The sequence below is a fragment of the Leguminivora glycinivorella genome, chromosome 4, assembly GCF_023078275.1.
Source record: "Leguminivora glycinivorella isolate SPB_JAAS2020 chromosome 4, LegGlyc_1.1, whole genome shotgun sequence".
Classification (NCBI taxonomy): Eukaryota; Metazoa; Arthropoda; class Insecta; order Lepidoptera; family Tortricidae; genus Leguminivora; species Leguminivora glycinivorella.
Genome location: NC_062974.1, coordinates 26,513,535 through 26,528,505, shown reverse-complemented (window position 1 = coordinate 26,528,505; position 14,971 = coordinate 26,513,535).

Here is a 14,971-nt window from a genome sequence, read left to right as displayed (position 1 = left end):
AATTTGAAGGCTTTTTTAGGCGCAGTAAGATCTGTAAGATGCAGTATGTTCCGTATATCGAAGCACTATGAGCAGCTCTCTAACTTATCCCGCAAAACCATAGGGTCTTCTGGGCCTTTGGGAGGCGTGCGCGGAGCCGAAGCCAACATGTAGAGACCCTTTTGACTCTTTAATTGGACGTAGTTACGCAGAAACGTTCCAATCCACATGAAATTGTCATTAAGTTTTAGACCTTGTATGAAAAACAAAAGTCTTTCATTTCAATGACAATTTCAGATGGATTGGGATGTTTCTGCGTAACTACGTCCAATTGAAATGTAAGGGCAACAAGTCACGTTATTATTATTATTTCGAAACTGTTGCGACATGTTTCGAGTCAATTATTATTATTACTAGGTAGGTAGGTACCGTTCGATGACTACGGTATTAGATACTACTAAAAAAACAAACATTTAAAAAATAGGTAGGTACAAAGCCCGACCGTCATCGAAAAATCAAATGAAACATGATTCGCCTCCACTTTACAACAGTAAACACAATACATACTCAAAATAATTACTCCGATGCAAAAAACGATTCAAATAGACCGTCACCCTCAAGTTGATTCAAAACGTCTTAAGCGCAATAAATTTGTACTGCAGTTACGTCTTTTTGCCATTTGAATATGCCACCCCCGAACGTGGGAACACACTCCCGCCACCACGTAACTTTTATCTATCATATATTGAATAATATACCTTATTTTTGGGGTCGTAGGGTTTGATAAAATGCATTGGTATGTTGGTGAAAAGGAATCGAAATCCTGGTATTGTCAAATGTTTGTTCTGGCGCATAAGGCTACTGAGGCTAACTGTTATTGGTGACTGCATTTTCCCATAAACTACTTACTAATGGTCATGAATAAGTAATATGGGATCTTCTTTCGTTCCTAGTTGGCACACTGACGTCGCTGACTCGCCAAATGTTAACATGCTTAATAAGTAATGTCGTGTAAGCAGGTACTCACACTTGCTTGCCAGCAAACACCCATTGACGAGGAAATCGCGACACGAAAATGGAGATGGATTGGACAGACTCTTCGGAGAGGGGAAAGAAATAACGTGAGCATTGCTCTCGACTGGAAACCGCAAAATGCAAGCCGTGGCCCCGGGCGCCCTGTCCACTCATGGAAGCGGTCCGTCGAAAATGAGCTACGAGCGGCTGGTTTAAGCTGGAGCGAGGCCACAAGGGTTGCTGAAGATAGGAAGGCGTGGCGCGAGCTTGTGAAGGCCCTTTGCACCTCTGGGGTGCCTTAGGACTACAACAACAACAGATAGAATACTCCTTATTGGCACACCTCAGCAAAAGATACAGAAAAAATATACGGTGGACATAAAATAAACAATACCTAATTTATGTTACCTACTGTTCGAAGGCCGCGAAAATATCTGATACGATTTTATGGGCAAAGCAGTAGGTAGGTAAGAGCGTGTCACATATTTTTGAGGTTCTCAAAGAATAACATTATTGTCGGTGACTGTACAGTCGACTATAAAGAGATGTAGGTATCCACTTTTTTAACCCTCGACGTACAAACGACGGGATGTTATAAGTTGCACGTGTCTGTCTGTTTGTCTGTCTGTCTGTCTGCCTGTCTGTCTGTCTGTGGCATCGTAGCTCCCGAACAGATGAACCGATTTAGTATTTTTTTAGGGTTCCGTAGGCAACTAGGAACCCTTATAGTTTCGCCATGTCTGTCTGTCCGTCCGTCCGTCCGTCCGCGGATAATCTCAGTAACCGTTAGCACTAGAAAGCTGAAATTTGGTACCAATATGTATATCAATCACGCCAACAAAGTGCAAAAGTAAAAAATGGAAAAAAATGTTTTATTGGGTACCCCCCCCCCTACATGTAAAGTGGGGGCTGATATTTTTTATCATTCCAACCCCAACGTGTGATATATTGTTGGATAGGTATTTAAAAATGAATAAGGGTTTACTAAGATCGTTTTTTGATAATATTATTTTCGGAAATAATCGCTCCTAAAGGAAAAAAAAGTGCGTCCCCCCCCTCTAACTTTTGAACCATAAGTTTAAAAAATATCAAAAAAACCACAAAAGTAGAACTTTATAAAGACTTTCTAGGAAAATTGTTTTGAACTTGATAGGTTCAGTAGTTTTTGAGAAAAATACGGAAAACTACGGAACCCTACACTGAGCGTGGCCCGACACGCTAGATTGCAAATTAGAGGGGGGGGGGGGCACTTTTTTTTTCCTTTAGGAGCGATTATTTCTGAAAATATGAATATTATCAAAAAACGACTTGAATAAACCCTTATTCATTTTTAAATACCTATCCAACAATATATCACACGCTAGGATTGCAATGAAAAAAAAAATCACTTCCCACTTTACGTGTAGGGGGTTACCCTAATAAAACATTTTTTTCTACTTTTTATTTTTGCACTTTGTCGGCATGATTGATATACATATTGGTACCAAATTTCAGCTTTCTAGTGCTAACGGTCACTGAAATTATCCGCGGACGGACGGACAGACATGGCGAAACTATAAGGGTTCCTAGATGACTATCGGAACCCTAAAAATTGGTAAAAACAACCTAACACCTTCAATCTTCGCTGTTTACTTTGCCCCCGTCGGTTGGAACTTCGCAATGCTTGGGGGCAGATTCGACCCCAAAATAAATAGACCTGGGTAAATACTGCGTAATGAGAATACGGGGCTGTCGGATTAGCTCGGGCTTTGGGTCAAGATTAGGCTAGTATAAATAAACGGAGGTGTATTGAAAGATCAAATTGAAATAGAAATTAGGTTATTTCGACCTTTAGGTCGCTTGTGTAACACAGACGTAAATAAGAGGCCTTTGGGTCGAATATCATTAAAACTTGAAGGGCTTGAAAAAGAAGTAGGTTAATGATGAACTCGATTATATTGTGAGGAAAACTGCCAAATTACATTTTTCCGAAACTTCACTTTTTTCTTTCATTAACATGAGAAAATTTACACAATCATGCGGGCCGATTTTTGAGTCTCACGCGTTCGAATTCAGAAAATTGTCACTGAAAATAATAAGCAAGTCACCGTTTTCAACCGGTATTTTAGTGACAAAATCCCGTATGCGAGATTCAAAAATCGCCCTCATTATCAAGGATGTTGACGGTATTTCCACACTGGACTGTATCTACTGTATTATTAATAATAATATATTCTGTGACTGTACCGCAATCGCCAGCTTTTCGGTCATCTGGTGCCGTAGCCGAATGGCATTTCTGCGACGCGAAACGAAAACGAAACGCCGCGAAAGGTAGTCTGGCTCTATCGCGCCAATACGCAAGAGCGATAGAGACAGATATCTACGAGCGTTTCGTTTCGTGAGCGGCTACGTATCCAGTTATACGTCAACCAGACACTTCCCCATATTGTAATTCTATATGCAAAAAATCGCTTTCAATCTATTTTTCCACGGTACTTACCCAGCCACTGACTGACCATATAAAAAAATAACCGTACCATCAAACACACTTGTCACCCCTCGCTCACTCGCCACCTGCCCGAATCTCCCACTCCCACGGCAGACAAGGGGTTACTAGCTCGTAATCTCATGGGCAAAAACCCGCACCGTATTGTTTTTTTTTGCGTGTGACTTTTGAGGGGTTGAAATTTGCAAGTGAATTTTTAGGGCGTGCGAAATGGATATTGTTTATTTTGATAGTTATCGTGGTTCAGTTTGGCCACCCACTATACTGCATGGTGTACCTACTTTATGGTAGATAAACGATATTGACGTTAGCACAATTTCTTATTTCATCAATGTAATTTGTTACATATTTTCTTAACAAGGTTATGAGTATTTTACTTTTAGTTTTTACATAGTTCATATTTTTAGGGTTCCGTACCTCAAAGAGGAAAAACGGAACCCTTATAGGATCACTCGTGTGTCTGTCTGTCCCTCTGTTACAGCCGATTTCTCCAAAACTACTGGATCGATTTACTTGAAATTTGGTACACATATGTAAACCTGTGGTCCAAAGACGGACATGTAATTTAATTAAATGAAATTTAATCATAGGGGTCACTTTTGGGGGGTAAACTTGAAAATTAAAAATCAAAGTTATTAAAACTATATTGTGTTACATATCAAATGAAAGAGCATTTTATGAGCATTTGAAATATATTTTTTTAATTTTTAATTTTGGTACTTTAGAAGTAATTTAAGAAAATAGACAAAAAATGACCATTCCCCCCTTATCTCCGAAACTACTTAGCGTAAAATTTTCAAAAAAATACACGAGATAGCCCTCTACCTGTAGATTACAGGAAAACCTATTAGAAATCTACAGTCAAGCGTAAGTCGGACTTACGAGAAAAAACTCAAATTAAGATTTTCACTCACTGACGCTGCAAGCAGTTACTAAACGTCTAAAAATTTTGTAAGCGTGATGGACAGGTAGAAAGAAATTCATTTCTGTCTTTTTCTTTCTAGAAATTGTTAAATTTTTTTTTTTCATTTGCCAAAATGACTTAAGTTCCTACTAAAAAGGAGGCGCTTAAGACCGTTTGTAAGTGGACTGAGCAAAATTTTGTTCAAATCGGTCCAAAAAAAGGTCACTGTTGACGAAAACATAGAATTTGTGGCAACGACAGCCCAAATCTGAAGTCCATTTTGCTCTATCTCTTATCGTTTCCGAGATATATACGTAAAGTCTTGAAAGTGCGAAAAGTTAACTTTGCCATCACAGTCGTTCAGGCGCTCATGAGTTCTTTGTATGGAAAAGTCGAAAACCGACTCGCACTTGACCAATGTTCATAGAACGTGTTGTGGTTTTTTACGCGGGTCCGCGACTGACGACGTTCGAATGTTTTGTTTGGAAATGTTTGAGGGTGGTTTCTTTGAAACGTCGCCGGTGGCGGGTGGTTCGACGGGCAAGACGGGGAAGGTCACACGCCGCACGCGACGGTCTGTATTCGTTTTGTACAATAGCAACGGACGGCGGGTGGCGTCTTGATATGGAAAATGACTGACTTCACTAAAGATAATGATGAACTCATTGAAGTAATACTAGAGAGGACACTGCGAGCAAAACGTTTGCGCTACAAACATAAGTCCATTGGACTTATGTTTCTGCCTGCACACAAATAAAATGTAAAAATGCCTTCCTGCGCAACAAGATGCTGTTTAAGCCATACGAGAAAATCGAATAAAACTGACGTGTCACATTTCATCGGTTACACGCTATGTTAATCGATCTTTATTTAAGTAATTATTTCAATGAAGGGACGCGCTCCTCAAACGCGAAGCTATCGCTGCCATTTTGTTGAACGAAATCATAGATTAATCGCATCATAATCGCACAGACTTGACATGTAGGTAATGAAGTATAGTAATTGTGATTATATTCTGTTTGTAATATATAAAAGAGAAATGTTAAATTTATTTCACGTTATACTTATGAATACTACACAGTTCTAACACGAGTTGTAATCGATATTTTCATACAATAATAACCTATGATTTTCTTCAAGGGCAATTAAAGTAGGTATATGAAAAAAATCAATAATGTATTTTTGTTTCACTTAGTAGAACTTAAACATAGCACAATGTATGATAGTGCTAAAATTAAACTACTTACCCCCTTATTCATAAACGTTCATTAAAGTTATCAAGCCGATAAAGTTCGTTTGTCCCTTTCTATCACACCAATACGCCGAAAAGGGACAAACGAACTTTATCGGCTTGATAACTTTAGTGTGCGTTTATGAATAAGGGGACGTATTTTACAAAAAGTATAAAAAAAGGTCTACACTAAGAGTGTCGCGTCTAGGTGGTCATTGGTCAAGTCTTACTCTATGACACGGTACCTCCCCACGCATGCGCCGCGCGCTGCCGGCCGGAGCACAGACTTTGTTTGGGGTGTAATTTCTAGTATGTTAGTACATAGTAATTCAATGGATGAATTGTACTTCTGTGAACTGTTTTCGATATACTTAATCGAATATATGATGTAAATTTTTCTTTACTACAATGAAAGTGTTTGAGTACCAAGTTAAAAATTTCACTTTCTTTTTGCCGGTTTCATACAAAAATATCGTTTGACTGTCTCTTTTTTTGGGTAATATCAATATTTATATGGTAACGGATTAAGTCGCGTATAATCTTCTTCCTCTAAGAATTACAATGTAAGTATTTTTGCATTCATTTTGATCAGAGCACAACACAACAGTTCAAAAATCAGTCTACCAGAGCTTCTGAGTTCCGTCGCCGACGACGGGTGACCAAGGGTCAGAAAACCCACGCACCCGCGACCGACAGCGTGTGGCACAGCGGCACATGCGGCTCACATCCAAACATTCCAAACACCGCCGGGCGCGTGTGACGGGCCAGAGAAACCAGGGCCTTAGGGCTAGGTGATTATCGCCGCGCCGCAGAGGACGCGCTGAGGGGGGGGCGGTGCCTACAGCAGTTGTAGTTGTATGCATACCTAGCTCACGCACACAGACGCGTCCGCTGGCGCCGCCAGGGACGGCTCACTCCGCTATCCTATCGCCGCGCTACAAGTATATCCTGGCGGCCGCGAGCTGTGGCCGCGAGTTCGCGGCCTACTCAGGGGTGGCGCACATTCTCACGGAATGCACGTTCGCACTTTCTATTGTTACTTTACGTCGCGAGGTTGGAATGGCTAATAATACTTAATTAAATAGACATATTGAATAAAATAAATACCAAAAGATATTCTTATACAGATCTACTACTGATTAAGAGATCAATAAGGCTTGTGATGTTGGAACCTTGAACAAAAATATATAAATACAGCGTATATACCTAGAAAGTACTCAAGACTTGAATATAATAATATAACATTTAATGTGAGTATTAATTCGTTTGGATCCATTGGTAACCCTATCACCGGACGCCGCGCACGTGCGGCTCGTTTCTTTGTAAGAATGTTGTAGGTATTTAAAAAGGCGGCATTTCGGAAACATCAAAGCAGTGGGCCTTCTTTACTTGTGCTATTATATATTCTGTGGCGCCGCGCCGGTGTCCACGTGCGCTCTCTGCAGTGTGCGCTGCCGCTGCCACGAAACGTTTACCTACTCCGTGTAATACTGATAAAAGAAAGTATTGACATGAATTCACACGTTTCGGAAATGACTGTAGGTATTTTAAATATTTTAGCACAATATGTTTTTTGCCTCTTATTGCCTATTATACAATATAGGTATACATACCTACTATGGCAACTCTATCACAGCGCAGAATATGCAGAAGCCACATGGTGGTTTATTTATTTTATTTATTTATACATGGTGGTCTGCGACAGAAACTCAATAGACATTTTCAGAGTTTTTAAAATAAGTACCTAAGTAGGTACGTGAAGTAACATGGTAAATTAAAAAAATATCATTAGATACTTATTGCGAAGGTGTAAACAATTTTCTTCGTTTTGCCACATATCAATAATTACCTATCTATATTAAATTCATTAATCCGTATACAACTATACATTACATTTTTACAGTACGGTAATACTCACCCCGTTATTCATAAACGTACACTAAGTTATCAAGCCGATAAAGTTCGGTTGTCCCTTTCCGACGTATTGGTGTGATAGAAAGGGATAAACGAACTTTATCGGCTGGATAACTTTAGTGTACGTTTATGAATAAAGGTGTTAAAATTTATAGCTACGAAATTTTACATAAAACACCTACTTTAAAATAAAATAAAAAATGTTGAATTTGGTTAACATTATAAAAGACCTCACGCAAGCTGTGCTAATTAGTTCGCGAATTCGTCGAGAGGTGGCGCTAAACACAATTATGCTCATTAGAGAACCTATACTTCTAGCCTAGCCCAGTCTTTAGACTTATGTGAGTAACGTAAAAGTACCTAATAGTTTTGTAGGTACGGAACCCTCGGTGGGCGAGTCCGACTCGCACTTGGCCGGTTTTTATTTTCTTTCTTTTTACACGCGTATGTAATCCATGCTAATATTATAAATGGTAAAGTCTGTGTGCCTGTTTGTTTGTCCGTCTTTCACGGCAAAACGGAGCGATAAATTGTCGTGATTTGATTTATCCGATATCGGATCGGATAATGTGAAAACGGACTTATAAATCAATTTGTAGTAAGAGTTATCTACTCATTGAAAACTGTAAAAACTCTTATAAATAGATTCATGCTATTGTGTTACTTAGACAGTTATATTTAGACATCCATCAACAACTATTAGAGGGCACATTTTTGTCACAATAGTATATATTTCTAAAACATTCCTTCTCGGGTCATTCCACAATCTCTTGTACATTTCTGACTCGCGTGGGCTCTCGTCGAGCTCTTGGGTCGTCTGACCTTTTCCTTGAATTATTGAAAAACTCATCACATTGTCATTTATTATTGCTCAGCCTTTTAGAAAAAAATACTTAAGTTTGCTTTTTAAGTTTGACGTGTCTGTCTGTCTGTGGCAACGTAGCTCCGGAACGGATGAAGCGATTTAGATTTAGTTTGTCTGAAAGCCGAGTTAGTCGGGAGTGTTCTTAGCCATGTTTCATGAAAATCGGTCCACTATGTCGCGGTCGGGGGCTTTTTCAAAATTTTAATTTTGTGGTTAGATTATATTTTTTTGATATTTTAGAACTGGTTAGATTTAATCAAATTTTGGGTCATGATACTCATGATAAATTGTTTTCAAGAATTTCATTTACAATACAATACAATACAAATACTCTTTATTGCACACCTCAATACAGGAAACAATATAGTAAGTATACACAACAACTTAAGAGGTAAAACAAGAGGCGGTCTTATCGCTAAAGAGCGATCTCTTCCAGACAACCTAGGTAGTGGAGAATAATAAATTACTGAAATTTACTTAGGTTTAAATTAATTAATTCGTTAATCACTCCCTCTCACCCCCACCAAAAACTGTGCCAATAAGTTACTTAAAAGTTACTTTCAATAAAACTGTTTTCAACAGATACCTAAAAATATTGAGTAATAATCCCTAAACTGAATAGAAACTTTGTAGACAGGAATTTATAGTATCACAGCCTGTGTATTTCGTTTTAAATAATAAGAGTAACCACAGTATAATAAAGAGTAATATCGTACAGTATGGCCACTCCCGCTCCCCGCTGAAAGTGCCGCCCACCCCCTCTCGGTTACCTCACAGTTACCGCCTGTCAAAAACACAAACAGTCGACCTGTCATCACTCATACAAGTATAGTACGCGTTCACCTACACGAGCTGAGACTGTGTGCTAGGAATGCGCCTCTTTCAATATATTTGATCGCCAGTGTCCGAGGTGTGACACGGTCCTATTCCAACTTACTGGCAGGTAAAGTCAACCAATTGGAACCCTAAGCCACTCTACAACCATGTCAAAATGACAAGCAATAAGAGAGTATAACGTCACTATGACATGGTTCTACAGTGGCCTAGGATTCCAATTGGTTGACCGTACTCACATGAAAGAAAATCCCAAACGCATATTTTTTGTATTAATTCTGGAATCTACACCATCGTTTTTATGAAAGCATTGAACCGAAAGTTCATGATCTATTCTCCGAAAATCGCATTAAATGTCATAAGAGCTTTAAGCTTTTATCGTGTGACAGTAGATCGGATTGCAGTATTAACAATAAAAACGAGGTAAGACATTGGCACAGCTACGTCAGTGCCAGAGTATAAATCTTTTCAAAAAGTAATCTACCTAGTACCTACACGCCGCTATGTTTTCATTAGGTACAATCAATTGGAAATATTACGTCATCTCAACGACACCTTCATGGAAGCTTTTGCCCGCGGCTTCGCGGGCGTTCGAAAATTACGGATTGCTCCACACAAACTTCCATCCCCCATTTTAGGGAAATGGGGGGTTAGAAAGAGACAAAAAGTAGCCTATGTCACTCTCCATCCCTTCAACTATCTCCACTTATAAAATCACGTAAATTTGTAGCTCCGTTTTGCCGTGAAAGACGGACAAACAAACAGACACACACACCTTCCTATTTATAATATTATATAAGTAGTATGGATAAATTGTTAATAAAAGCTCAAACTGTAGTTGCTATCTAATATTCCAACACGTTAAAGTGAAAAGGATACAGTTTCAGGTAAGACTCACCACTTTTAAAATTCATACCATAGCAGGGGCGGCTCATTCCGCGAAACTATCGCCGTATACATGCCGGCGGCCGCGAGTTCGCGGCACATTCAGTGGTTCGACCTTCACGACCTTCGCACGACACAATAGAATTCAATGTCGGCTGCTCGCGTGCGATCCGTTTGTTAATGTAGGTCAGTGGCGGCTGGTGAAAATTTCTGCTAGGCAACACTGAGCAAAAAGAAACCTACCTTAACATTAGGTACTTTACTAGTACTTAATCAATTTTAGGCAAGCCGGTGGGAATCGGCTTGTATGGACCAGCCGCTGCTGATGTAGGTAAGAATTAAGAAAGGCTTCATTTTGTGAACGTCAAAGGAGTGAAGGAGTTAAAAATGCACACCTCTAGTCCACATGTAATGTGCATTAAAGTCTATAATAAACTTCCCAAGCACATCAGAGATGAAGACACAAATAGTTTGTTTAATAGAAAGATCTCTGAATACTTACTAGAAAACTCATTTTATTCACTACAAGAGTATTTTAATAGTGATGTAAGTATAGTCATAGTATTTATTTTAGTAGAGTTTACTGTTTGTTATTGTTTATAAGAAATATAATTACTCACCTTGCTCTCCTTAATAGCAGTATATAATAGATAGCCTTAAGCCAAAATTCTAAAACGATGTACTTTAGTTAAGTTAAGTAGATTTAAGTCACATTGCAGTGCCCTACAGGGTTTCATAGCTGAACAAACAAAATGTAACACCTTTTACTACCTATGGAAGCAATAAAGATTACTGATTACTGAGCCTTCTGTACTTGTACTATTGTATATTCTGCATGGACTTTCAATAGAGACTGAGCCCACACTTTTTATGCCATACTAAATTGAACTTATCACCGGTCCAGAAAGGCGTTCGTGTCAGACTAGTAAAAGTGTGTCCACATGAGAGGGTCAAAGTTGGGGCTGGTGTCACTCTCGCACGTGTGAGCAGTGTTAAAGAGCTTACTATAGTAGTAGTATTTTTACCTGTATGATAACTAAGTTTATAAACTTCTTAAATTATTTTTGTATTATATCGAAGCAAGGGTATTAATACCTTGTAACGAATTGGTAAGTCATTATTACGAATATTTGTAATTGTCGGCGAATAGTGTAGTTGGGTGTATTAGTAGATTTGGTAGTAACTTTGAATATTGACTGGTATCCCCAAATAATGACAGTGATGACGTCATTCAAATGATTTTGATAGTGGCAATAAGTGCGAGAGGGACACCAGCCCCAACTTTACCCTCTCATGTGGACACGCTTTTTGTCCTAACTACTCAATCTAGCTTAATATCTCTAAATCTATGATATTCTGTGACCATAGTTCGTAGACATTTCTGCTAGTCACAACCTATGAAATTTACCTTGAGTACTTGTTCATTGTTTTGTGTCAACTATAAGTTCATAATTTAGAATTCAACTAAAATACACATTTACGTCGGCTATTTACAAACTACCTTTCCAAGTCCTTTTCCTTGACACACGCTAGTTCTAATTATGGAATGTGACGTCATAGAATAATAAACACGTGAATATTTGGGGTGTACAAGTATTTCATGTGTGAAATGTAGTAGAATAGGGTTACACAGTAGTTTATCTTCAACTGTATTTTTATGCGATAGGACACATACAGATACGTCACCTGATTGCAAGTGATGACTGCCACCCCTAGACACCAGAAACACCAGAAGAGTTGGAAGTGTGTTTCTGGCCTTTGAAATGGGTGTAAGGTACAGGGGGGCAAATCCTGTCTGGGAGGCAATTGTAACTGATCCATTTTTTCCATTATTACGCTGTTAGGTTGAGTTCCACATGTATCCACTGAACATGCGTGTCAAATATAACCAGTGAACACTCTAATTAATTTTGCAAACATTGTAAAACATGGAAAAATGGATCAGTTGCATATGTCCCCCAGTTAAAATTGCCCTGCAGTACCTTAGGCTGTTTTTTTCAAAAAAAGAGCATAGTTGAGAGCACAATTTTCCAACGATAATCTACATTCAGTTTACGCACATAGGTTACTGTTACTACTTAAACTGTGACAGTGACGTAGATTCGGTGTAGAGTTTCGTGACCGTAGTTACGACTGTTACGAGACGTCATCCAATCAATCCCATAAGTTTGTGTCCCGAGGCGTTCGACACATTATTTTCGACAAAATGAAATGATTTTTTCCGGCCTAGCCAAAGTGACAATTGTTGACGCTACGTGGCTACCGAATCGAAACGTGGTCTGGCTCTATCGCGCCACTACAAAAGCAATAAGGAAGAGCTAGCTAAGATACGCTTATGAGGTGTAAGTTGCGACTTTGGCGAGGTACCCTGAATCGTTGTCAAGATTACAATCGTTTGCGCTATGGTACCAATGCATATTTTATTACTAATACACTAATTTCTGATGGACGGCTAAGGACTCAAAATATATAGATTTAAAATATAAACACGACCAGAGAAATTTAGTTTCTAGGTTTAACTTTTGTTTTACAACTTTAGTTTTAATTTATTTCATATAGGTACTTAGTTTAAGTTAAGTTTAAGCACCTATTTGTTATGTAATTCAAAATAAAATATTGTTTATCCAGATAAAAAAATTATGTGAGCTCGAGTTGCGCATTGGCTTGTTAAAAAAAAACCGTCTACCTAGTAAGAAAAGTAAGCCGCTCATACCGCATCGTCTCCACGAAATGAGACTACAAAAAGACTTTTTATAAAAACATACGGCAACAATGCACTCGACCTTGTAATCCTTTTTCAAAAGAAGTCAAACCCTTGAAAACACTCGAAAGCACTGGGTCTAAAAAACGCGGGCTTACCCTAGAGATTTTAACTAAACTTAAGCTTAATCTTATCGCGTTAAACTTCTACTGAATTGGCAAAAAAGGCTCATATTTGCTAAGAAAATGAAGTGTGATCATATCCCAATGTGAGCTTACATTTATATAAAACACGTGACAAATAAAAGGTCTAGATATGCCTAGTCTGAACTGAATTACCGAACCATAAAATGATAATACAGTTGATGCACAATATTTAAGGAACTTGACTATAGTTAAACTAAAATATTTTATAAGTACCATGCACGAAATTAAGCAGAGATAATTATAAAAAAAAACATGGACAGAACAGAAGTTATTTTAAAATCCAATTTCTATTGAATAAGTCAGGTAGAAATGTCTAAAGTAACTGAGTTGATCGTGATGTCACTCAATAAAAAAACCGGCCAAGAGCGTGTCGGACCACGCTCAGTGTAGGGTTCCGTAGTTTTCCGTATTTTTCTCAAAAACTAATGAACCTATCAAGTTCAAAATAATTTTCCTAGAAAGTGTTTATAAAGTTCTACTTTTGTGATTTTTTTCATATTTTTTAAACATATGGTTCAAAAGTAAGAGGGGGGGGGACGCACTTTTTTTTTTTTAGGAGCGATTATTTCCGAAAATATTAATATTATCAAAAAACTATCTTAGTAAACCCTTATTCCTTTTTAAATACCTATCCAACAATATATCACACGTTGGGGTTGGAATGAAAAAAAATATTAGCTCCCACTTTACATGTAGGGGGGGTACCCTAATAAAACATTTTTTTCCATTTTATATTTTTGCACTTTGTTGGCGTGATTGATATACATATTGGTAGCAAATTTCAGCTTTCTAGTGCTAACGGTTACTGAGATTATCCGCGGACGGACGGACGGACGGACGGACGGACGGACGGACAGACAGACATGGCGAAACTATAAGGGTTCCTAGTTGACTACGGAACCCTAAAAAACCGGCCAAGAGCGTGTCGGGCCACGCTCAGTGTAGGGTTCCGTAGTTTTCTGTATTTTTCTCAAAAACGACTAAACCTATCAAGTTCAAAACAATTTTCCTAAAAAGTTTTTATAAAGTTCTACATTTGTGATTTTTTTCATATTTTTTAAACATATAGTTCAAAAGTTAGGGGGGGGGGACGCACTTTTTTTTCCTTTAGGAGCGATTATTTCCGAAAATATTAATATTATCAATAAACGATCTTAGTAAACCCTTATTCATTTTTAAATACCTATCCAACAACATATCACACGTTGGGGTTAGAATGAAAAAAAATATCAGCCTCCACTTTACATGTAGGGGGGGGGTATCCTAAAAAAACATTTTTTCCCATTTTTTATTTTTTTACTTTGTTGGCGTGATTGATATACATATTGGTACCAAATTTCAGCTTTCTAGTGCTAATGGTTACTAAGATTATCCGCGGACGGACGGACGGACGGACGGACAGACAGACATGGCGAAACTATAAGGGTTCCTAGTTGACTACGGAACCCTAAAAAGGTTATTCGTGTTACAAGTATGAAGAATTGTGGATACATTTAGAAGATAGATACTTAAGGGCATTTTCAGAATTTGGGACCCAATGTTAGCGTAAGTCTTTAACAAAAATTAACTCCCTGTCAGTTTTGTGACGACAATGAAGCATAAAATATGTCTAAAAATTACTTTTCTCGCGTTCGGAATGTAAATTATAGCTTACAGTAAGTTATAGTTATTTTTATTGAAGTTTCAAGCTTAATTATCGTCACAAAACTGACAGCGAGTTAATTTTAGTTAAAGACTTACGCTAATTTTGGGTCCCAAATTCTGAAAATGCCCTTAATTCCAAAAGTGTTTTTTATTTATAATCTGAACCCTTACCTCATAAGATTTTTAACAAATGTATAAATATAAATAAATATAAATATAAATATAAATATTATTGGACATTCTTACACAGATTGACTGAGGCCCACGGTAATGTATGTTTATTTATTTATTTAAGCCTTTTAATTCTTT